This window comes from Bombina bombina, chromosome 2 (assembly GCF_027579735.1).
Source record: "Bombina bombina isolate aBomBom1 chromosome 2, aBomBom1.pri, whole genome shotgun sequence".
Lineage (NCBI taxonomy): Eukaryota > Metazoa > Chordata > Amphibia > Anura > Bombinatoridae > Bombina > Bombina bombina.
The window spans coordinates 311,117,760-311,145,453 of NC_069500.1; positions in this window are offsets into that span (position 1 = coordinate 311,117,760).

Genomic DNA, 27,694 nt, shown 5'->3' on the forward strand with positions numbered 1-27,694 from the left:
TTCTATTCTCATCCTTTCCCTCTCTAAATCTAATATTTCCCTATCTACTATAATGCCCCTCTCTAATATCTGCCCCTGTTGCTCAACAGATAATTTCTTTCATGTAATTAGCAAGAGTCCATGAGCTAGTGACGTATGGGATGTACATTCCTACTAGGAGGGGCAAAGTTTCCCAAACCTCAAAATGCCTATAAATACACCCCTCACCACACCCACAAATCAGTTTTACAAACTTTGCCTCCCATGGAGGTGGTGAAGTAAGTTTGTGCTAGATTCTACGTTGATATGCGCTTCGCAGCAGGCTGGAGCCCGGTTTTCCTCTCAGTGTGCAGTGAATGTCAGAGGGATGTGAAGAGAGTATTGCCTATTTGAATTCAATGGTCTCCTTCTACGGGATCTATTTCATAGGTTCTCTGTTATCGGTCGTAGAGATTCATCTCTTACCTCCCTTTTCAGATCGACGATATACTCTTATATACCATTACCTCTACTGATTCTCGTTTCAGTACTGGTTTGGCTTTCTACTACATGTAGATGAGTGTCCTGGGGTAAGTAAGCCTTATTTTTTGTGACACTCTAAGCTATGGTTGAGCACTTTTATATAAAGTTCTAAATATATGTGTTTAAACATTTATTTGCCTTGATTCAGGATGATCAATATTCCTTATTTCAGACAGTCAGTTTCATTATTTGGGATAATGCATATGAATTAAGACATTTTTTCTTACCTTAAAAATTGACTTTTTTCCCTGTGGGCTGTTAGGCTCGCGGGGGCTGAAAATGCTTCATTTTATTGCATCATTCTTGGCGCTGACTTTTTTGGCGCAAATAATTTCTTCATCATTTCCGGCGTCATACTTGTCGCCGGAAGTTGTTCGTGTTTGCGTCATTTTTTTGACGTTTTGCGCCAAAAATGTCGGCGTCACTGGATGTCGCGTCATTCTTGGCGGCTTTTTTGGCGCTAAAAAATGTGGGCGTCATTTTTTGTCTACATCTTTTTCTCACATTATTTAAGTCTCATTTTTCATTTGCTTCTGGTTGCTAGAGGCTTGTTCATTGGCATTTTTTCCCATTCCTGAAACTGCCTTTTAAGGAATTTGATAGATTTTGCTTTATATGTTGTTTTTTCTCTTACATATTGCAAGATGTCTCAGATTGACCCTGGATCAGAAGCTACTTCTGGAAAAACGCTGCCTGATGCTGGTTCCACCAAAGTTAAGTGTATCTGCTGTAAACTTGTGGTAACTGTCCCTCCGGCTGTAGTTTGTGATGAATGTCATGACAAGCTTGCTAATGCAGATAGTATTTCCATTAGTAATATACCATTACCTGTTGCTGTTCCATCAACATCTAATACTCAGGATGTTCCTGTTAATATAAGAGATTTTGTTTCTAAATCTATTAGGAAGGCTATGTCTGTTATTCCTCCTTCCAGTAAACGTAAAAGGTCTTTTAAAACTTCACATTTTTCAGATGAATTTTTAAATGAACATCATCATTCTGATTTGTCTGTTTCTGATGATGATTTTCTGGTTCAGAGGATTCTGTCTCAGATATTGACACTGATAAATCTTCATATTTATTTAAAATGGAATTTATTCGTTCTTTACTTAAAGAAGTTTTAATCGCATTAGAGATGGAGGAATCTAGTCCTCTTGATACTAAATCTACTAAGCATTTAAATTCGTTTTTTAAACCTCCTACAGTTATTCCGGAAGTTTTTCCTGTCCCTGATGCTATTTCTGAAGTAATTTCTAGGGAATGGAATAATCTGGGTAATTCATTTACTCCTTCTAAAAGGTTTAAGAAATTGTAGCCTGTGCCATCTGACAGATCTGACAGATTGTGCCATCTGACAGAGTTTTGGGACAAAATCCCTAAAGTTGATGGGGCTATCTCTACTCTCGCTAAACGTACTACTATTCCTACGGCAGATAGTACTTCCTTTAAAGATCCTTTAGATAGGAAAATTGATTCCTTTCTAAGGAAAGATTATTTATGTTCAGGTAATCTTCTTAGGCCTGCTATTTCTTTGGCTGATGTTGCGGCAGCTTCCACTTTTTGGTTGGAGGCTTTGGCACAACAAGTGTCAGATCATAATACTCATAGCATTGTTAAACTTCTTCAACATGCTAATAACTTTATTTGTGATGCCATCTTTGATATCATTAGAGTTGATGTCAGGTATATGTCTTTAGCTATTTTAGCTAGAAGAGCTTTATGGCTTAAAACTTGGAATGCAGATATGTCTTCTAAGTCATCTTTGCTTTCCCTTTCTTTCCAAGGGAATAAATTGTTTGGTTCCCAGTTGGATTCTATTATTTCAACTGTTACTGGGGGGAAAGGAACTTTTTTACCTCAGGATAAAAAATCTAAAGGTAAATATAGGGCTGCTAATCGTTTTCGTTTCCTTTCGTCAGAATAAGGAACAGAAGCCTGATCCTTCCCGTAAAGGAACAGTTTCTGTTTGGAAACCATCTCCAGTCTGGAATAAATCCAAGCCTTTTAGAAAGCAAAAGCCAGCTCCCAAGTCCACATGAAGGTGCGGCCCTCATTCCAGCACAGCTGGTAGGGGGCAGATTACGATTTTTCAAAGAAATTTGGATCAATTCGATTCACAGTCTTTGGATTCAGAACATTGTTTCACAAGGGTACAGAATAGGTTTCAAGGTAAGGCCTCCTGCAAGAAGATTTTTTCTTTCTCACATTCCAATAAATCCAGTGAAGGCTCAAGTATTTCTGAAATGTGTTTCAGATCTAGAGTTGGCTGGAGTAATTGTGCCAGTTCCAGTTCTGGAACAGGGTCTGGGGTTTTACTCCAATCTATTCATTGTACCAAAGAAGGAGAATTCCTTCAGACCAGTTCTGGATTTAAAAATATTGAATCGTTATGTAAGGATACCAACATTCAAAATGGTAACTATAAGGACTATTCTGCCTTTTGTTCAGCAAGGGCATTATATGTCCACAATAGATTTACAGGATGCATATCTGCATATTCCGATTTATCCAGATCACTATCAGTTTCTGAGATTCTCTTTTCTAGACAAGCATTACCAATTTGTGGCTCTGCCGTTCGGCCTAGCAACAGCTCCAAGTATTTTTTCAAAGGTTCTCGGTGCCCTGCTATCTGTAATCAGAGAACAGGGTATTGTGGTATTTCCTTATTTGGACGATATCTTGGTACTTGCTCAGTCTTCACATTTAGCAGAATTTCATACGAATCGACTTGTGTAATTTCTTCAAGAACATGGTTGGAGGATCAATTTACCAAAGAGTTCATTGATTCCTCAGACAAGGGTAACCTTTTTAGGTTTCCAAATAGATTCAGTGTCCATGACTTTGTCTCTGACGGACAAGAGACGTCTGAAATTGGTTTCAGCTTGTCGAAACCTTCAGTCTCAATCATTCCCTTCGGTAGCCTTATGCATGGAAATTCTAGGTCTTATGACTGCTGCATCGGACGCGATCCCCTTTGCTCGTTTTCACATGCGACCTCTTCAGCTTTGTATGCTGAACCAGTGGTGCAGGGATTATACAAAGATATCACAGTTAATATCTTGAAATCCGATTGTTCGACACTCTCTGACGTGGTGGACAGATCACCATCGTTTAGTTCAAGGGGCTTCTTTTGTTCTTCCAACCTGGACTGTGATCTCAACAGATGCGAGTCTGACAGGTTGGGGAGCTGTATGGGGGTCTCTGACAGCGCAGGGGGTTTGGGAATCTCAGGAGGCGAGATTATCCATCAACATTTTGGAACTCTGTGCGATTTTCAGAGCTCTTCAGTCGTGGCCTCTTATGAAGAGAGAATTGTTCATTTGTTTTCAGACGGACAATGTCCCAACCATGGCATATGTAAGTCATCAAGGGGGGACTCACAGTCCTCTGGCTATGAAAGAAGTATCTCGGATACTTGCTTGGGCGGAATCCAGCTCCTGTCTAATTTCTGCGGTTCACATCCCAGGTATAGACAATTGGGAAGAGGATTATCTCAGTCGCCAGACGTTACATCCGGGCGAATGGTCTCTTCACCCAGAGGTGTTTCTTTAGATTGTTCAAATCTGGGGTCTTCCAGAAATAGATCTGATGGCTTCTCATCTAAACAAGAAACTTCCCAGGTATCTGTCCAGATCCAGGGATCCTCAGGCGGAGGCAGTGGATGCATTGTCACTTCCTTGGAAGTATCATCCTGCCTATATCTTTCCGCCTCTGGTTCTTCTTCCAAGAGTGATCTCCAAGATTCTAAAAGAGCGTTTGTTTGTTCTGCTGGTGGCTCCAGCATGGCCTCACAGGTTTTGGTATGCAGATCTTGTTCGGATGGCTACTTGCCAACCTTCTATCTCAAGGTCCTTTTTTCCATCAGGATCTCAAATCATTAAATTTGAAGGTATGGAGATTGAACGCTTGATTCTCAGTCATAGAGTTTTCTCTGATTCCGTAATTAATACTATGTTACAGGCTCGTAAATCTGTGTCTAGGAAGATATATTATCGAGTCTGGAAGACTTACATTTCTTGGTGCTCTTCTCATCAATTTTCCTTGCATTCTTTTAAAATTCCTAGAATTTTACAATTTCTTCAGGATGGTCTGGATAAAGGTTTGTCTGCAAGTTCTTTGAAAGGACAAATTTCTGCTCTTTCTGTGTTGTTTCACAGAAAGATTGCTAATCTTCCTGATATTCATTGTTTTGTACAGGCTTTGGTTCGTATAAAACCTGTCATTAAGTCAATCTCTCCTCCTTGGAGTTTGAATTTGGTTCTGGGGGCTTTACAAGCTTCTCCGTTTGAACCTATGCATTCTCTGGACATTAAATTACTTTCTTGGAAAGTTCTGTTCCTTTTGGCCATCTCTTCTGCTAGAAGAGTTTCAGAGTTATCTGCTCTTTCTTGTGAATTTCCTTTTCTGATTTTTCATCAGGATAAGGTGGTGTTGCGGACTTCATTTAAATTTTTACCTAAAGTTGTGAACTCTAACAACATTAGAATTCTAAGGAAAGATCGTTGCATTCTTTGGATGCAGTTAGAGCTTTGAAATATTATGTTGAAGCTACTAAAGATTTCCGAAAGACTTCTAGTCTATTTGTTATCTTTTCCGGTTCCAGGAAAGGTCAGAAGGCCTCTGCCATTTCTTTGGCATCTTGGTTAAAATCTTTGATTCATCATGCTTATGTCGAGTCGGGTAAAACTCCGCCTCAAAGGATTACAGCTCATTCTACTAGGTCAGTTTCTACTTCCTGGGCGTTTAGGAATTAAGCTTTGGTTGATCAGATTTGCAAAGCAGCCACTTGGTCTTCTTTGCATACTTTTACTAAATTCTACGATTTTGATGTGTTTTCTTCTTCTGAAGCAGTTTTTGGTAGAAAACTACTTCAGGCATTTTTTTTTAGTTTGATTCTTCTGCTTATAATTTCAGTTTTTTTCATTATAAGATTAAAACTTTATTTTGGGGTGTGGATTATTTTTTCACCGGAATTGGCTGTCTTTATTTTATCCCTCCCTCTCTAGTGACTCTTGCGTGGAAGTTCCACATCTTGGGTATTTATTATCCCATACGTCACTAGCTCATGGACTCTTGCTAATTACATGAAAGAAAACATAATTTATGTAAGAACTTACCTGATAAATTCATTTCTTTCATATTAGCAAGAGTCCATGAGGCCCACCCTTTTTTTGTGGTGGTTATGATTTTTTTGTATAAAGCACAATTATTCCAATTCCTTATTTTTTATGCTTTCACACTTTTTTCTTATCACCCCACTTCTTGGCTATTCGTTAAACTGATTTGTGGGTGTGGTGAGGGGTGTATTTATAGGCATTTTGTGGTTTGGGAAACTTTGCCCCTCCTGGTAGGAATGTATATCCCATACGTCACTAGCTCATGGACTCTTGCTAATATGAAAGAAATGAATTTATCAGGTAAGTTCTTACATAAATTATGTTTTTAAGGCCCCATGCAACTCATTGTGATCATCCCAGTACTGCCTGGCCAGATGTAACATTTGACAAACTTCCTCATCATCATTGATGGGAGGCAGTTTGTGTCCAGGATCAGCACGGCTATGAGGTGCTGGGGCATGAGCAACAGGTGCAGGAGGGGCATCAGGGTCCAGAGCAGCTGGGTCTTCTGGGGCAGGAGGGGCAGCACAGATGAGAGCCTCCATATCCGATGTCCCCTGGGAGATTCCCTTCTCCTGTGATTCTGGTAATTGGGTCTCTCCCAGGGACTCCTCCTCCTCCACAATGGCTCTCATCTGACAAACACAACTGTCGATCTCCTCCGAAACATTATGTGCATGTTCCATATCTAAAGAAATTTGAATAAAAAAAATATTATAATCCCACGTAATGTAAACTGAAAGATTAAAGGCATATAAAAGTAAACAGATAGCTTCCATGATTCCTATCGCGATTATCAATTTAAAACACTGTATTTTAAAATGAACAATTCTGATAGTTAATGTTATCTTAAAGGGATACTCCATCAAAGTTTGTAATACAAATGAATGCGTCTCACCTTTTTAAAAAAGATATATAATTGTTGCTATATAAATGTTTGAACAAAAGTGCTTATTATAAAAGCTATATCATTTTCAAAAGTGTATTTAAGTATTCACCATGCACCATCATTTTCCACACAGCACTTTTTTTTATTTCCATTTTGAAACTGTTTTTAGACTGTTTCTTAATTACTGACATGATACAAGCCGCACTGGTGCTGTGAGAAGCTTGAATATTGACAATTCTGTTGTGCAGAGAATATCGTATTCTTAACCACATGGATGTGCATGTAAAAACATAAATTATTAAAATTAATATTTAGATTTTAGCAGAGATAGATAGATCTATCTATCTATCTATTGATCTATCTATCTATGCGATAATGCTGATGTTTGTATAGGTTAAAGGAATATTCTATTCAAAATAAAAGGGTAATGAATGTGATAGAGCATGGAATTTGAATGAACTTTATAAATAAATCAAATAACATTTTTCTCTGTTCTCTGTTAATATTGTTTGAAATGTAGGTTTAGATGTTCATTGTTTTGTTAAGCACATAGGTAGCACTTGATCATTTAAACACAAAACAGAGGGGCACCTCATGTGTAGATCAAAAATGCCACCAGCAAAAAAAACATCCATAAATGCCAAATGGGTACTCACATGTAGCAATAGCACCCTTATGTGCTGGTAGTTGCAGGCTGATAACTCAGGGTGTATCATCTAACCCTTGTCCTGGCTTCAGACTGGAAAACAGGATGCGAGTTCCAAGAACAGCAGGCCCCAGGATGCAGTTCCAACAGATAATAAGGTGCTTGCACTTAGCTTTTGTTAAAAATGGTTTATTTAAAAATCACATTTAAAACATCAAGTAATAAGTGGAGGGGGCATAGACATATAGCTCCCTGTATGCAATGCGTTTCTCATCTTCTAAAAAATTGCAGTTTCATCAGGCATAACTGTTGTATCTTTATTGCAGCTTGTTTGTTGTACGGGCTTCAGGCCACAGTTCTGTTTTTTGTTAGAGAGTGCCCCCTCTCATTTCTGGTTATATTTAGCACTTGATGATAGTTGTTGAAATGTAGGCAAACAATCATCACGCAATACACAGTTGATGAGCCAAACATGTGATTACTTCTAAGTTTAAAGGGACATGAAACCCAAAAATGTTCTTTCACGATTAAGCTAGAGAATACAAATGTTATTTGGTTTTAAAATTGACTTCTATTATCTAATTTGTTTCATTCTCTCGGTATGCTTTGTTGAATGATCAGCAATGCACTACTGGTTGCTGATTGAACACATTGGTGAGTCAATGACAATCAGTATATATATTCATCAACCAATCATCAGCAATAACCTAGGTTCTTTGCTACTCCTGAGCTTGCCAAGATACATATTTCAGCCAAGAATGACAAGAGAATGAAGCACATTAAATAATAGAAGTAAATTAGAAAATTGATTAATATAGTATTTTCTATCTGAATCCACAAAGTAAAGGGTTGTGTTTCTTGTCCCTTTAAATTATTTATCAAATAAAGATAATAATATAAAGAAGAATATTGAACAATATGACAATTTTTGGATGTATATATAAAATGCATGGTCTATGTAAATGAGGAATATCATTGTTTGACTATACTATTCTTAGAAAATGACAATTTTTTATCAACAATCAATGGACTTTAACATTCATGTTTAAGAATGTGATATTCTTCATTAATACAAAATTAACTTTAACATTATGTTATTGACAGTCCAGCTAATGTGAGCACACATAACATTAATGTTTGATCTTGTTTTTGTTACCTGAGGAGAAGATCGAAGATGTTGGAGGGTGTCCCAAAGCCCTTCGGACCTCAGAGTTACAGAGTTAAAAAATCAAATTACAATTATACGAGTAAGAGCATTTTAGTTAAACAAAATATAACATTAAAAAGCATACCTGTAGAACAGCCAATGCTTGCTCCATCAGGGGTGCTGCAGATTATGTCAGGCTGTGTGGTGGCCGAGGAGAAGCTGTGGCAGGATTCAGTATGGATACTGATGGGCAATAGGAGTGTGTCATCCCCAGTAGTGGCAGCAGCAGCTGTACCTGCATCAGCAGCACTGGTAGATGCTTTAACAAAATAAGAGAAATAAACATGAGTACTAATATAATTGTACATCCTAATGTCAATCCAAAAAAAAAACTATATTTTTTTTTACAACACTTTTGCGACATGAAAAATGCATGCAACAGAACTTTAATTACCTGCCACATCGTCAGTATCATGCCCAACCAAATCCAGACTGAGCGTCATATTTGACCCCAGCTTCTCCATCAGCTGAGTCTCGTATGTAGACAACTCAGCTGTATACGGCACGCCACCACCTGTAGTACATGCAGACTGCTTCTCCCTGGCCAGCTTGGCCTTCAAGATTCTCTTGATGTCTGAGAACCTCTTCTTACAGTGCTCCACCGATTTGGCATGTGCACCTTCGGCAGAGACACTGTCAGCTATATCTCTCCAGATCTGTTGTTGTTTTGGAGAGAGAGGTCTGTTGGGCTTTGGGACCAATTAAAAAATTGTAGTGCTCTAAAATAAGGGTAACTAAAATTCTGTTCTGCTCAAAAGAAAATTGAATATTGCGCCTGGACTTTGTTTTTTCAGACGCCATATCGAAAAAAAAATAAAGACGCAAGAAAATAACACCCAAAATCACACTAAGACCTACAGCTATCATGCAAGCTTTGTAGGACTTAATAGACTCCATTTTCCTTCCCCTTTTTCCTTCAATACGTAGACAATCAGTCGTGAAAAATTAGACAATAATCAATTAAGATGTGTTACAGTATTAACTTTATTGATGGTCATTCAATTCCTATAGTATATGCTATTAATAATGCCGTCATTGTTGACGCATATAATATTAAATGTTCAGATAAGTGATTTCTAAATTTAACTTGTTTGTTAAATTAATTTAATATTGTTATATAATCAATAACTTCTATGAAATTCGTTAAAATTTATTAAATACACTTATGTAAGTAAATATATTTGTTTTATTGAGGATTTATTAGCAAGTGCAAAAAAAAACATGATAGAGGATATAGTTTTCATAACTCAGTCATTGGTGATGCATATTATATAATATGTTTACATTTTCAATATGGATTACACAGCAATTGTTATAAACACATGATGAATGTAATCCGCCAATCAGATATTAATAATTTGTTTCCACTGTCAATAACCAATCATATTGCTCTCTAATTGGTATAGTTGTGTCACACTTAAAAATTATGTTATATAATTTTTTGGAGTTCAAGATGGCGTGACTTCCAATTTTTAGTGATGGGGAATTATTGATCCTGGTCTATGGGATGGACCGATATTTCCCAAGGAGGATAGGAGGTGTGAGAGGGATTGCTTACGAAGACAGGGACCGCATCATCTATGAGATGATGCGGCAGATGAGAAGGGTGTCGGGCATAAGGAGCTCATATCGGAGTTGTCTCCAGATGTTTTCGGACCTTTGGAGACGTGAAAACAAGCGATACCGGGACTTCCGATCGCTCTTTACAGCCTATAAGTATCACTTCTTATATTGTTTATTGTAATTATAAATTATGTATATTTCAATGACGCAGAAAATTTAAATTTAATTTCATGATAGAGCATTGCATTTTAATCGACTTTGTAATGTAATCCTATTAATTTTATTTCATTTTGTGAATATGTTTATTTGAAAATCAAAGAATATAAGTTTTGTTGCAGGCACATTTTAATTTCAAAACATGGGTTGTTTTTAATGATTGTTGGCTTTATGTCAGCCACAAATTTTATGTCAGCCCCCAATAAAACAGTTCTGTACAGGGTCATTAAAATAAAACTGGCTGCCTCCTCAGCTTATATACATTATTTTTTCAATAAAGACAGCCATAGAAAGAAGAAAAATGGATTAAATATGGTTGATTACAAATTCATACTCTATCAGAATCCTTTCAAAAACATAAAATCAAGTTTATTAAAAAATATATATATTTATATATATATATATATATATATATATATATATATATATATATAGAAGTCGAGGGGTTAACAGCGCATGGATGTTCTACACTAAAACATGGAAAACAAGAAAGTACATAGAATAATTTAAAGTACAATACAAAAAACAGAATCAAAGTCAGTAATATTACCAATGTTTTAAAAATATATCATGAGTCAAATTAGATAAATGAATAGAGTAGTATACCCCTTACCAGAAAATACCTCAATCTGATGAGGTAAGTTGCCGCAACTTGTAGGGGGTAGTAGAAATCCACTGTATGTAGTTAGAGGTTAGTAGCGAGTCATCTGCCTCCTGGAGTAGGTATTCTTCTGTGTTTTCTTCCTCTCAAGGATGTTAGCCCATAAAATAGAGAGAAGATGAAGTATCCTCAAACAATATGAGGTATGTAATACACAAGAGTGGTTACAAAAAATCCTCCAAATAGTGGTTCCAGGATATATGCAGAAAGCACATAGAGCTATGCAGTCCAAATAGCGTCAATATAAAGATGTTAAATAAATATGTCAAATGGTTCCGGTAAGGTTCATCAAGCTGCTAGTGCTGAGTTCATATAACAGTCAATCAATCCCTAACACGTTTCAAAGGTAAAATCAATAAGTCCTTCTTCCTCAGAGGGGTGTATTCATGAAGACTCACTTTAAATAGAAGAAGTAGCGGCACACCCCCTCCACTAATTGGATCAAAATCCGGTCACATGGTAAGTGAGTACACTACATCAAATGGATGGGTAAACATAGACACAATACGTAACAAGATGTTTTAATCGCGTAGAACTAATATGTAATTATATATACATTTCCAAATCATGTCATACATTTCCAAACCTTAGAGGAAATTAATATTTTAAGCAAAGGATTATCCTTTGCGCCAGTAAAAGGACCAAATTCTTTTGACATTTTTATTGACTTTCATAAATTTATAAGGAAGTTAACTTTAAACAGACACTTCCAAAAAATTAAGAAAGAAAGAATTGATGGACTCAATAATATGAATCCGAGTACATTAGATGATAACGATTTGGAAGCTTTGATCAATTTAGAATCCCTATTTTTGGATAATTATGAAGAACTAGATACATTAGAAACCACTCATATAGATGGTGAAACACCAGCTGTTCGCTTTAAAAATCCTTCTACCTTTAAACCCACTTCTACATACTATCCAACACAGTCCAAGGGGAACTGTATACCCGTATTTGAAAAACTGGTACAGGAAGACCTCTTGGAAAATGTGTGAGAAGTATAAAATTAGAAAGGATAACTTAACTAAGAAAGACAAAAATATTTTGAAAAATATTGAGGGGGACAGAAATATAATATTAAGAGAAGCAGACAAGGGAGGTGGTATTATTGTACAAGACAGGGCAGACTATATTAAAGAAGCAAATAGACTTCTGAGCAATACCAATACCTATATACTCTTGAAAGAAGATCCCTCAAAATTATACATTGGAGAATATACACACCTACTAGATACGGCTAAATATAACGGAATCTTGAATGAACAAGAATTTTGATTTTTAACTCAAAATACACCGAAGATGGCCACCTTTTACCACCTCCCCAAGATTCACAAAGATCAGATTAACCCCCCTGGGTAGACCGATTATATCAGGAATCGGTTCACTCACAACTAAGCTATCTGAGTTTGTGGACTATTACCTCCAACCTTTGGTGCCCAAACTAAAGTCTTATATCAGGGATACACCGGATATAATCCAGAAATTCTCTGGATATAAATGTAAAACCAACTACCGATGGGTGACATTGGATGTCAGCTCGCTCTATACAAACATCCCTCATTCAAAGGGTATAGAAGCTGCTTTATACTGGCTTAGAAATCTGACAAACTTGAACAATTCTAAAATTGAATTCATCAAGGAATCAATTCAATTTATTTTGGAAACATTTTTTTTTTAGTTTTAGCAATGAGTTTTATTTACAGATAGGGGGGACCGCTATGGGGACAAAATTTGCCCCCAGTTATGCCAACCTCTACATGGGACTTTGGGAACAAATTTTTATCTGGAATAATAATCCTTTTTGGAAAATATTAAAACCTTTTATCGTTTTATTGATGATATAATATTAATTTGGGAAGGGGAAGATTTAATTTTTTTTAATGATTTCTTAATATATGTAAATACAAATTTTATTGAAAAAATGGATAATTGTGAAATTGAATTTTTAGACCTCAAGCTTTACCATGAGGATAATGATATTCAAACAAAACTATACCGAAAATCCACAGATAGCAACAGCTATCTTGATGCACGCAGTAGCCATCATCCTGCTTGGATACAAAGTATCCCGTATGGCCAATTTCAGAGGATAAAAGAGAAATTGCTCTAAAGAGGAAGATTTCCTCAAGGAATCTGAAATTCTCAAAGATAAATTAATATGTAAAGGTTATAATGAAATAACTATTAGGAAGGCCTTCACAAAAGTTAAGGGAATGGATTGAAATGAAAAGTTCATACCAAGGATAAGAATAAGAAAAAGAATATACCCTCCATGGTCACCACATTCAATGAAGGAGCATTGGCATGTTTTAAAAAAAGACATTCTACTGAAGGAAATTACAACAATAAAACCGCAAGTAAGTCTGTAGAGGAAGCCTCAAGAGGAAAAAACAAAAATTGGTTACAAGCAAACACTAAGGGCTTTTTTAAATGCAATCGTTTAAATTGTGAGTCATGTAAACATCACTATAATAAGAATAAACCTACAAAACTAATTACTTCAACGACCAATAGTAAGAGCTTTGAGATCGAGACTCTGATAAATTGTAAAACAGATCACGTTGTATATCTATTAGAGTGCACATGCAAATTACAATATATAGGCCGCACCATAAGACCCTATAAGAAACGCTTATTGGAACATATTAGGAACATTGGAAATTTTTAGAAAACATAGCGTCTCAAATCACTTTAGAATTGCTCACAATATGTATCCTAACTATTTGAAAGGTACTATATTGGAACATATAAAAGACCCCCCTGGTGGTATCAGTAGAGAAACACACTTAAGGAGAATGGAAACCCAGTGGATACACAAAATGGGTACCATGTCTCCTAAGGGCCTGAACAAGGACATAGATATAGTCGCCTTTCTAAAATAATATTTTAGGTTTTGATCTTTATTTCTTTTATCCCTTTTTATCTTAGGGCAACTTTGGGGTATATATATATATGGTATACTCCAATATCTTTAGAAAAAGCTATATATAAAAAATGATCTATTACAAATAAACAAATTTATATTTTTCAATATACTTTTATCCTATGAACTTTATAGGTAGTTTTTATTGATCCTTACATAATTCTAATGGTTCAAATGTTCTTCTATATATACTCAAAGGTTCTTTATGTGTACCTTAGACCGATAATTGATCTGTGTATATATTGACATTTGCCTCTACTCATTGGAGAGTATAACATATATGTATACATATCACAATGTAGTATCTCATAGAATTTGTATGCAGTTACCTGTTCTTAGAAACATAATTTTTGCTTAAAGAGAGTAAAATATGTATACATATATTTTCTTGTCTCCTTGTGAGTATCTCTATAGAAATATTCCTGTTGTTGTATTTCTGAAGAAGTTTTATGATTTAATTGTATATACATTTTTAAACCATGCTCTTAACATTTTTAATGTGTTTAGTACCAATATCATTTTATAACGTATCCAAGATTAATTCACTAGTATCTCTGTATGTTACACGCGTAAACAATGTTACTATAGTGACCAATACCGCATACAGTCCTATGTGATTGCTACGAAGTCTACTCACTTATCATGTGACCGGGCTCTGGCTTAATGAATGGAAGATGTTTTAATTGCGTAGAATTAATATGTAGTTATATATACATTTCCAAATCATGCTTTTAACACTTTGAAAGTGGTTTGTTTTAATATATTTATTTATTTGTTTGCACCCAAAATTAATTCGTTAGTAATATTGCCCCGCCTATTAGATGCTTAAACAACGTCACTATAGCAACCGAAACGACACACAGCTACATATGATTGTTACGTAGTGTGTCTATGTTTACCCATCCATTTGATGTAGTTTACTCACTTACCATGTGACCGGATTTTGATCCAATTAGTTGAGGGGGTGTGCCGCCACTTCCTCTATTTAAAGTGACGTCCGGTCTTCATGAATACACCCCTCTGAGGAAGAAGGACTTATTTATTTTACCTTTGAAACGCGTTAGGGATTGATTGACTGTTATATGAACTCAGCACTAGCAGCTTGATGAACCTTTCTGGTTAATAAACCGGAACCATTTGACATATTTATTTAACATCTTTATATTGACGCTATTTGGACTGCATAGCTCTATGTGCTTTCTGCATATATCCTGGAACCACCATTTGGAGGATTTTTTGTAACCACTCTTGTGTATTACATACCTCATATTGTTTGAGGATACTTCATCTTCTCTCTATTTTATGGGCTAACATCCTTGAGAGGAAGAAAACACAGAAGAATACCTACTCCAGGAAGCAGATGACTCGCTACTAACCTCTAACTACATACAGGGGATTTCTACTACCCCCTACTAGTTGCGGCAACTTACCTCATCAGATTGAGGTATTTTCTGGTAAGGGGTATACTACTCTATTCATTTATCCATTTATCTAATTTGACTCATGATATATTTTTAAAACATTGCTAATATTACTGACTTTTATTCAGTTTTTTGTATTGTACTTTAAGTTATTCTATGTACTTTCTTGTTTTCCATGTTTTAGTATAGAATATTCATGCGCTGTTAACCCCTCGACTTCTATTTTTCACACATTTGAACAGATGAAAGTCTATTCTTACATCTGCTTAATTTGTATTTTACACAGCAGCATCTTGTTCTCCTCCTATATACCAGCGCATATTCATTAGTGCTGCTTGTTCCCATTCCAGTTTTCTGGCTTAGGACATCGCCGACACCTAACTTCAAGTATTAACCCCTAATCTGCCGACCGGACCTCGCCGCTACTCTAATAAATGTATTAACCCCTAAAGCTAAGTCTAACCCTAACCCTAACACCCCCCTAAATTAAATATAATTTTATTCTAACGAAATAAATTAAATATTATTAACTAAAGTCTTCCTATATAAAACGAAATACTTACCTGTAAAATAAACCCTAATATAGATACAATATAATGAATAATTATATTGTAGCTATTTTAGGATTTATATTTATTTTACAGGCAACTTTGTATTTATTTTAACTAGGTACAATAGCTATTAAATAGTTATTTACTATTTAATAGCTACCTAGTTAAAATAATTACAAAATTACCTGTAAAATAAATCCTAACCTAAGTTACAATTAAACCTAACACTACACTATCATTAAATTAATTAAATAAATTAACTACAAGTACCTACAATTAAATAAACTAAACTAAATTACAAAAAATAAAAAAAGATTACAAGAATTTTAAGCTAATTACACCTACTCTAAGCCCCCTAATAAAATAACAAAGCCCCCCAAAATAAAAAAATTTCCTACCCTAATCTAAATTAAAATAGTTAACAGCTCTATTACCTTACCAGCCCTTAAAAGGGATTTTTGCGGGGCATGCCCCAAAGAAATCAGCTCTTTTGCCTGTAAAAAAAACACAATACCACCCCCCAACATTACAACCCACCACCCACATACCCCTACTCTAACCCAAACCCCCCTTAAATAAACCTAACACTACTCCCCTGACGATCTCCCTACCTTAAGTCGTCTTCAATCAGCCCAGCACCGATGGACCAAAAGAAGACATCCAGAGTGGCAGAAGTCTTCATCCTATCCAGGCAGAATAGGACATCCGGACCTGGCAGACATCTTCATCCAAGCGGAATCTTCTATCTTCATCCATCCGACGAGGAGCGGCTCCATCTTCAAGACCTCTGGCGCGGAACATCCTCTTCCTACCGACGACTACCGATGAATGAAAGTTCCTTTAAGTGACGTCATCCAAGATGGCATCCCTCGAATTCCGATTGGCTGATAGGATTCTATCAGCCAATCGGAATTAAGGTAGGAAAAATCTGATTGGCTGATTGAATCAGCCAATAGAATGCAAGCTCAATCTGATTGGCTGATTGGAGCAGCCAATCCGATTGAACTTGAATCTGATTGGCTGATTCAATCAGCCAATCAGATTTTTCCTACTTTAATTCCGATTGGCTGATAGAATCCTATCAGCCAATCAGAATTCGATGGACGCCATCTTGGATGACGTCACTTAAAGGAACCTTCATTCGTCGGTAGTCGTCGGTAGGAAGAGGATGTTCTGTGCCGGAGGTCTTGAAGATGGAGCCGCTCCTCGTCGGAAGGATGAAGATAGAAGATTCCGCTTGGATGAAGATGTCTGCCGGTCGGGATGTCCTCTTCTGCCTGGATAGGATGAAGACTTCTGCCGCTCCGGATGACTTCTTTTGGTCCATCGGTGCTCGGCTGAGTGAAGACGACTCAAGGTAGGGAGATCTTCATGGGGGTAGTGTTAGGTTTATTTAAGGGGGGTTTGGGTTAGAGTAGGGGTATGTGGGTGGTGGGTTGTAATGTTGGGGGGTGGTATTGTGTTTTTTTTACAGGCAAAAGTGCTGATTTCTTTGGGGCATGCCCCTCAAAAAGCCCTTTTAAGGACTGGTAAGGTAATAGAGCTGTTAACTATTTTAATTTAGATTAGGGTAGGGTTTTTTTTTATTTTGGGGGGGCTTTGTTATTTTATTAGGGGGCTTAGAGTAGGTGTAAATAGCTTAAAATTCCTGTAATTTTTTTTTATTTTTGGTAATTTAGTGTTTGTTTTTTTTTGTAATTTAGTTTAGATTATTTAATTGTATTTAATTGTAGGTATTGGTAGCTAATTTATTTAATTAATTTAATGATAGTGTAGTGTTAGGTTTAATTGTAACTTAGGTTAGGATTTATTTTACAGGTAATTTTGTAATTATTTTAACTAGGTAGCTATTAAATAGTAAATAACTATTTAATAGCTATTGTACCTAGTTAAAATAAATACAAAGTTGCCTGTAAAATAAATATAAATCCTAAAATAGCTACAATATAATTATTCGTTATATTGTAGCTAGTTTAGGGTTTATTTTACAGGTAAGTATTTAGTTTTAAATAGGAAGACTTTAGTTAATAATATTTAATTTATTTTGTTAGAATAAAATTATATTTAATTTAGGGGGGGGGTTAGGGTTAGACTTAGCTTTAGGGGTTAATACATTTATTAGAGTAGCGGCGAGGTCCGGTCATAGATTAGGGGTTAATACTTGAAGTTAGGTGTCGGCAATGTTAGTGAGGGCAGATTAGGGGTTAATATTATTTATTATAGGGTTTTTGAGGCGGGAGTGAGGCGGTTTAGGGGTTAATACATTTATTAGAGTAGCGGCTAGGTCCGGTCGGCAGATTAGGGGTTAATAAGTGTAGGTAAGGTAGCGGCGACGTTGGGGGGGGCAGATTAGGGGTTAATAAATATTATGTAGGTGTCGGCGATGTTAGGGGCAGCAGATTAGGGGTTCATAGGGATAATGTAGGTTGCGGCGGTGTCCGGAGCAGCAGATTAGGGGTTAATAATATAATGCAGGTGTCAGCAATAGCGGGGGCGGCAGATTAGGGGTTAATAAGTGTAAGGTTAGGGGTGTTTAGACTCAGGGTTCATGTTAGGGTGTTAGGTGCAGAGCACGTTTTTCCAGCTAGCCGCTACCGTAAGCAACGCTGGTATTGAGAGTTGAAGTGGCGGTAAATATGCCTGTACGCTCCCTTTTTGGAGCCTAATGCAGCCCTTCAGAGAACTCTAAATACCAGCGTTATTTAAAAGGTGCGGGGGGAAAAAAACATGCGTAGCTAACGCACCCCTTTGGCCGCAAAACTCTAAATCTAGCCATATCAGCGCTTGACAGGTTAGATGGAACACAAATATCAGTGTTACCAGTTACATAAATCTATGTCTAAAGATATTATGTGTCCATGTACATCTATAAAAAAGGATATGTCTTGTATCTTATTTGGTGTATATATAGATGGTTAAACACTGTCCTCCTCTATATAAAAATACAATAAATAAAATTGAATAAAAAGGAAAGTCACTCCTTATATAGTTGAGGAATAGATCCAAGTCTCTTGCAGCCTTATTCCAATATGTTACCGAGGTGTCCCCAAGGAGACCTCAGTAGAATCTGAGGTGAATAGAAGAAGGGAAGGGCACACAGAAAAGCCAGATCTGGGTGTAGTATGTTATGGTATCAAAAGAAAAGCCATTTTCATATTTATATATATATATACGTCAGGCCAGTGTCAATGGCGACACCTATGAGCAACCGCTCTTCTCCCCCGCTGCCATTGACACTGCTGGAGGGTCATCATGAGGATGAGTCAAGGACAGATGTGGACGTCCCTGATATCCAAGGTAATTTTCAAGTATAATACTATGTTTGCAGTATTTTACATTAAAAAATGATTTTTTTTTAATACAGGTTCATTCAGGGTGCAGGTTAATGTAATGGATTGAATTTAAAAAAATTAAATGTTTGTACTAGTTTTTCAACAACAGTTTTGTGTATAATATAGGCCTTATCACATACAATGATATGTGTTTGTGCTTCATCTCTGACAGACAACCAAGTACCGGGGGAGGATCCTGCCCCAGCCTTTTTGCCGGCACTGCCAGATGAGGAGGTGGCTGCAGTCGAATGTAAGAATACTTAATATAAGGTTTTAACAATTGTATCTTGATAATAAATTTTTATAACACATATTTTTTTTATTTTTATAGATATGGATCAGGGCACCCAGATAGAGCCCTTTCTGTCCAATATATTTCAGCAGCTGGCGGAGGGGCTGGGTATTGTGTCCCGGGCAGTGCGGGCCCTGCTGGAGGCCATGAACAATGTTCTGTGAATTTTATTTATTTATTAAAAAAATTATATATATATATATATATATATATATGTTTTAAAATAAATATATTTTTAATCTATATTATGGTGTACCTGTATTCATTTAAATATTATTTTGAAGTGGCATGAAAACAAAATATATGTTGAATGATGTATAAATAGCATGCAATGTGTTAAATTATATATTTTTTATTGTATATATATATATTTTAAATATATTTCATTTCTCTTCATCTTTTAAATAAACTTTGATGAAGAGCATATGCAGATAAACTATACAGTTGCTGATTGATGACTGCACATAGATGCCTCATATGATTGGCTTGCACATGCCTCAATTTTATCGTTCATGCTTCAGATAGAGCGTGCAATTTTAAGAAACTTTCTAATTTACTCTTATTATCCAAATTTCTTCATTCTATTTGAATCTTTATTTCAAATTCAAGAATGTAAGTTTCTAAGCAGGCCCATTTTTTGTAAGAACAACCTGGGTTGAACTTGCTGATTAAACAGCACCAATAAACAAGTGCTGTCCAGGGTGGTTAAACTGAATTTGTCAGGCTCCTTAGCTTAGATGCCTTCTTTTTCAAATAACGATAACAATAGAACATATAAAAATTGATAATAGGAGTAATTTGGAAAGTTGATATAAATTGAATGTTCTATCTGAATCCTGATAGTTAATAATTGTGCTTAGTGTCCCTTTAATAAAAGTTCAAGGGTTGTAATCTTGCTTGAGATGTTCTTCTATGATATTGGTGTCCCTTTAATTTAGGAACTAAAATTATTTAAAAAAAAATACTAATACTAATATATATATATACACATATACGTATATCTTTACATAGATATATAAATACATTTTTAAATTTGAATAGATACATATGTAGATACATCCATATAAATATATCAAGGAATATACATATATATATATATATATATATATATATATATATATATACACACACATACATACTAAAATATGTATGCCCAATCTTCAAAAAAATTCTAATAATTGACTGTCCACTTTGCACCAAATATGTCGAAACTTGCTATATTCACAATTAGTCATGCTCTGAAAAAGAATACATTTCCACTATATACAATAATGTGCTAAAGAGAAATGTGCTTGTTCGTGGACAGTAATGAAATGGTATAAATAAAGTTGGGAAAAACCCGAATAGACACGAGATCGATGACTGTTAGTTAACAACAGTCCGATACTCCTTGCACCGTACTTGATGCGCATGTTTTGACGTTTTTTAACATAAATATGGAGATCATATTGAGATCCGTGGCCGCGTTGTTTGGTGAGCATATTGACGCCGCGAATGCAACATAGTTGACGCTTTGATAAATATCCCGCTGTGTGTTTTATGAGAGGGTGTGTGTGTGTTGTATGAGAGTGTGTGTCTTGTGTGATAGTGTGTGTGGTGTTAGCGTGTGTGGTGTATGTATTATTACCTTTACAGCACTTTCTTCACAAATTTTCAGACCAAGCATAAAAATAGGGTCGCGAAAACATATGGTATCATGCCACTGGGTCTTTGGATTTTTTTTAATTTAAGAACCCTGGTCTAGAAGATATATCCACTGCGCCTCTAATTGTAAACAGAATTAATTATTTTATGTGATTTAACTGTGTTCTCTTTGAGCTACTTGAACTCTTCTGTGGATTTAGCCATTTTCTGCATTTTAAATACAACTCTTGAGAACAGTGTTTTTTATATCTATATGCTGAGCTTTTATATTACTTTTTATTAAACTGGAACTTGTTTTTAATGCAACTTGATTCAAGCTAGCTTCAATTTTTTTTATTTTTTTTTATTCCTATGTATTCAATTTAGTGCACAATTAAACTGTATGTACTATGTTTGTTTTTTTCCTTCTTAGGCACTACAGACCGATGAATTACCAAAAGGTTGTGACTCCTTAGAAAATGTACCTTTTTTTATCCCCAAGGAGGACAGCGCCGCCTATCCATCCACATATTGATTGCAAAACGGCTAAAAGAGACGCGGGTGCAGCTGCATCAATCCAAGTCAGGAAGTTTATTTGTTTTATTTTTGTATCTTACTATTTTCTTTTCTATAACCTACATATAAAGTTTATTATATTCCCACATAGAACATTTTTTAATGTGGAATACTATGCATTAAAGGGACATAATACTCATATGCTAAATCACTTGAAACTGATGCAGTATAACTGTAAAAAGCTGACAGGAAAATATCACCTGAGCATCTCTATGTAAAAAAGGAAGATATTTTACCTCACAATCTCCTCAGCTCAGCAGAGTAAGTGCTGTGTAAAAAGTTATAATTCAGCTGTTGCTCAGCTGCAGGTAAAAATAAAATGAAGAAATGAACAGAAGCCAATCAACATCAACAGTGCTGAGGTCATGAACTCTTTTACTGTGATCTCATGAGATTTCACTTAACTCTCATGAGATTTCATAGTAAACTTCCTTAAATTGAATAGGGAAATAAGATGAGTGTGCATGAAAGCTCACTCCCTTAGCTGTCCCGGGACAGACATACTGATTTGCTGCTTAGAAGTCCTTTACAATGGGATGTGGCTACAGAGGAATTTTTGAGGTAAAATATCTTTCTTTTTTTACAGTTGTTCAGGGGATATTTTCTAGTCAGCTTTTTACAGCTATGCTGCATCATTTTCAAGTGTTTCAACATTTGGGTATCATTGCCCTTTAAATGTTTTACTACACACATAAATACATAAAAACAGTTCTTATATAGATAGTCTTAACTAAAATTGTTATTGTTTAAAAAGATAGTTAATGCCTTTACTACCCATTCCCCAGCTTTGCACAACCAACATTGATATATTAATATACTTTATAACATTTAAATTCTTTATTTGCTTTTCACAACAGGAGACTGCTAGTTCGTGTGGGCCACATAGATAACATTGTGTTAATGCCCCGGGAGTTATTTAAGTGTTAGCACAACACAGTACTAAATGCAAGTCAATAGATAATAAATAAAAAGTCATGTGATCAGGAGGCTGATGCTTAGATACAAGGTAATCACAGAGGTAAAAAATGTATTAATATAACTGTGTTGGCTATGCAAAACTGGGGAATGGGTAATAAAGGGATTATCTATTGTTTAAAACAATAACAATTCTATTGTAAACTGTCCCTTTAAATCCTTCCTAAATGCTTGCCTAAAACAACTCAGTTATATAAATGCAATGTTACAGAGTTGTCATTTTATATCTCTTTCAAATTAAGCTGTTTTATGGAATTTTCTACTTGAAACAATCTTTCCAAAGTTCTCGTGGGAGCTTAAAGTATTGGAGAGGATAAACAAAGGGATGAAATGTATTTTTTGAATACAAGTGAAGGATAAAGGTTGCATATCAAAACATCATAGACAGCTGTGAACAGAATCTTAGAATAGTTCTGACTTGTAGTGTTGAAAGACTATGTGACCATTCAAGTTCAGATGGAGACATTTCTTATAACAATTGCTCTGATAATAATGAGATTATTTTTTTCTATTAAAAGCAACCACCATCTTACCCCCTGCTGTTCGTGTTCAAGTTTACTTTCTGGTGTTATTATGAAGCTGGGTCACAATTTTTCTCCTTTTCTTTTTTTCATTTACCATTCCTTATTCTTGATTCTGGTGCTTTGCTTCATTGGCTGATCCCCTTGCTGAGGTCACTGCTTATACAAAATAAACCAATTAGCGCTAGACATTATAAAATGCCACATAAACTATTTGAATAGGATGTTTCCTAAAATATTCCACAAAAACACAATATATAAAAAAAACACAATCAGAAGCACCACCAGCAACTTAAATGTGACCAATATTCTAAATAAAAATATAACTATATTGCATAAAACATAAATTAATGATGACTTATGCATATCACATAGATTTGAGATCTCATAAATTTATTACAAATTCAATTCACCGATAAACAGATTAAAAACAAAATATAATATCCCATATAAGTTATATGGATCTGTGTTATACTAACAAAAAAGATTTTACAGGGGATATAAAAAAATAAATGTGATAAAAAGTCCCAAAAAAGTCCATATAAACATACAAAAAAAGGTCCAGATGAATAAGTAAAATCTGTAACGATCTGTGTCCTAATCCGGATCAAAGAATACCTAGATATAATAGTGCATATAGTCTATAGAGCACCAATGTCCCATACAGTTATAGTTTATGGGTTTGGCCCTGACTAGGCCTTTCTCAAGACTTACTCTTACTCTATTGAGCGATGTCTTATGGAAGTTTTCAATCGAGACATCGACTAGGTACATTTTATGTCTGACCACTTTGCCTCCATATTTGTAATATATTGAAATATATTTATATTTTTACACTTTTCACTATACATTTTTTATATTCCTTATGGACTACAATTACCAAAATCCCATGCTGAAGCTAACTGGGATGCTAGAATGCCTAGCATCAACCGTAAATTATGTGGTGGTATCAGACATCATCGTTAGTGACAAGGCAGGATTTAGCATCACTGGTCTAATTACTGGCACTTTGATTGGCAGATGTAAAGTATTTAAGTGTCATACTTTGTTAAAAGGGAAAGCTCTTGCCTGGGTCTCACCCCTTCTGTATAAAAACTAAGATATTGTAGAATATTTTTATGCCTTTCTAACATCTTGTACATTTTCCGTAATTTTTATCAATTCTACTCACTGCGTTTTCATAATCTGCACCAGTGCGATCCTCATTCCTGTATTCTGCTGGCTTGTGTCTGTATAGCTCCTTCTTCAGCCATGCAAGTAACTCAGATCAATTCTTTCTCAGTGCAATTGATATACAGAAGAGGGGGACAGACCAAAGAGAGGAAGTCATCATAGAAGTTTGGAAGAACTGGTGCTTAGAGGACCTTGTTACTACCAAAAATAGGGAACAAAAGGAAAAGAGAGAAGAAAAAAAAGACAAACGCCTAGATTATGAGTCTTGCATTAGCCTTAAAAAGCAGCGTTGGGACCAACGCTGCTTTTTAACGCCCGCTGGTATTACGAGTCTTGCAGGTACAGGTGTACCGCTCACTTTTTTCCGTGACTCGAGCATACCGCAAATTCCCTTACGTCAATTGCGTATCCTATCTTTTCCATGGGATTTGCCTAACGCCGGTATTACGAGTCTTGGAAAAAGTGACCTGTACAGCCTCTCCTGTCAAGACTCCTACCGCATTTAAAAGTCAGTAGTTAAGAGTTTTATGGGCTAATGCCGTAACATAAAACTCTTAACTAAAGTGCTAAAAAGTACACTAACACCCATAAACTACCTATTAACCCCTAAACCGAGGCCCCCCCACATCGCAAACACTTTAATAAAAATTTTAACCCCTAATCTGCCGACCGGACATCGCCGCCACTGTAATAAATATATTAACCCCTAAACCGCCACACTTCCGCCTCGCAAACACTAGTTACATTTTATTAACCCCTAATCTGCCGTCCCTAACATCACGACACCTACCTACATTTATTAACCCCTAATCTGCCGCCCCCAACGTCGCCGCCACTATACTAAAGTTATTAACCCCTAAACCTAAGTCTAACCCTAACCCTAACACCCCCCTAACTTAAATATAAATAAAAATAATCTAAATAAAATTACTACAATTAAATGAATTAATCCTATTTAAAACTAAATACTTACCTGTAAAATAAACCCTAAGCTAGCTACAATATAACTATTACATTGTAGCTATCTCAGGGTTTATTTTTATTTTACAGGCAACTTTGTATTTATTTTAACTAGGTAGAATAGTTATTAAATAGTTATTACATATTTAATAACTTCATAGTTAAAATAAATACAAATTTACCTGTAAAATAAACACTAACCTAAGTTACAATTACACCTGACACTACACTATAATTAAATTAATTCCCTAAACTAACTACAATTAATTATAATTAAATTAAATAAACGAAAGTACGAAACCCCCCCACTAAATTATAGAAAATAATAAAATAATTACAAGTTTGTTAAACTAATTACACCTAATCTAATCAACCTAATAAAATAAAAAGCCCCCCAAAATAATAAAAATCCCTACCCTATACTAAAATACAAATAGTCCTTAAAAGGGCTTTATGCAGGGCATTGCCCCAAAGTAATCAGCACTTTTACCTGTAAAAAAAAAATACAATACCCCCCAACATTAAAACCCACCACCCACACACCCAACCCTACTCTAAAACCCACCCAATCCCCCCTTAATAAAACCTAACACTAACCCCTTGAAGATCACCCTACCTTGAGACATCTTCACCCAACCGGGCACAAGTGGTCCTCCAGACGGCCAGAAGTCTTCATCCTATCCGGGCAGAAGAGGTCCTCCAGACGGGCAGAAGTCTTCATCCAGACGACATCTTCTATCTTCATCCATCCGGAGTGGAGCGGGTCCATCTTCAAGCCAACCGACGCAGAGCATCCTCTTCTTCCGACGACTCCCGACGAATGAAGGTAAATTTAAATGACGTCATCCAAGATGGCGTCCCTTGAATTCCGATTGGCTGATAGGATTCTATCAACCAATCGGAATTAAGGTAGGAAAAATCCTATTGGCTGATGCAATCAGCCAATAGAATTGAAGTTCAATCCTATCCTATTGTCTGATCCAATCAGCCAATAGGATTGAGCTTGCATTCTATTGGCTGTTCCAATAGTATTTTCCCATAGGAAACAATGGGGCCGTGTTAGGAGCTGAATGCTGCTTTTTTGCAAGTGTTAGGTTTTTTTTCAGCCAGCTCAGCCCCATTGTTTCCTATGGGGATATCGTGCACAAGCACGCTTAGCCAGCTCACCCCTACCGTAAGCAGCACTGGTATTGAGGTGAGATGTGGAGATAAATGTTGCTCTCCGCTCACTTTTTTTGCGTTGTTTGTAGATGAGCGGTGAGCATAAACTAAGCGTTAGCACAGCCTTACCGACAAAAACTCGTAATCTAGCCGAAAGTGAGAGATGGAAAAAAGAAGAACCACTGAAATACCCGAGGTGAGTGAGCAAGAAAAGAATGAAATAAATACAATTGTTACTCTATCTGAACATACCCTAACTGGGACATAAGAGCAAGTTCTAGCTAAAGGTTTTGTCATAGGACTGAGGCTAAGTGGTAATGTGGGATCTATAAGGTAAAGCATACCAGGTATGAAATAGGGGGACTATTATAAGAGCAATTATGACTAAAGTGACCTAGATTATGAGAAGTTGTATATAGGGTGGTACATATGGAGGGTAAGTTTATTAATGCTAGCACCCACAGTCCTGGCTGCCTACTTTGAGGATCAGGATATGTTAATTGTGTGTAAAGACCATTCTGAAGCAAAATAATGATAGACATATTCTGAAGTCCCTAAACATTCAAAAAACTTGTTCGTCCCTCAATTGAAACTAAATTAAAAGTGGGAGATATAGGCATTGCAGGCATAGTTATGCAAAATGTTTTGACAATAAACCCTTATAGGAAACAGTAGCATAAAGTCTGGAGAAATGCCAGCCTACATAAGTATATACTAAATTGAACATGTCACATGCAGAGGAAATTCTGATCTAGGTATAACATGATATATTTAAATGCAAGAAAACAACAAGCAGGAATGAAATAATGATAACGAAACTGAAGCGTTCTCAGGTTAACCTGCTCCAGATAGAAGTAGTAAATATGCAGGTGCCAAAAATGTTCCACAAGTCAATGGTGAAGGATCAGCCAGGTTCCTCATCTGTCCAGCCAGAGGCCGCTCTTTGCACATCCAGATCCGTATATTGATTCATGAATCCTGTCTCCCCCAAAGTGTCGCTGTGATTAAGCTCCCTCCTCTAGTAGTGGTGGATCAGATATGATAGCCATGCTGAAATTCTGAGTGAGTTGCATGTCAAGAGAATTGCCCCCTCTATCTGCTAACAGTGGAGGTTCCTTCATTTGTGCACTTTTGCATGTGAACCCCCAGGGGCAAGGAAGAAAAAAAAAATTGAGCAAAAAAAAAAAAGAGCAAAAAAAAATAATTGTTTAATAAAATATAATTTTATTATTATCCCCAGGACCCCAGCAAGCTGCAATAAATTTTCACAATAGTTGATTACTTGATTTGTTCCTATACAGTACTGTCTCTGTCTGTTAGTACTGTAACTGTAGTACTATACATCTATACTAGGCAGGAGGGAGCTAGGACCGGGCGGACAGA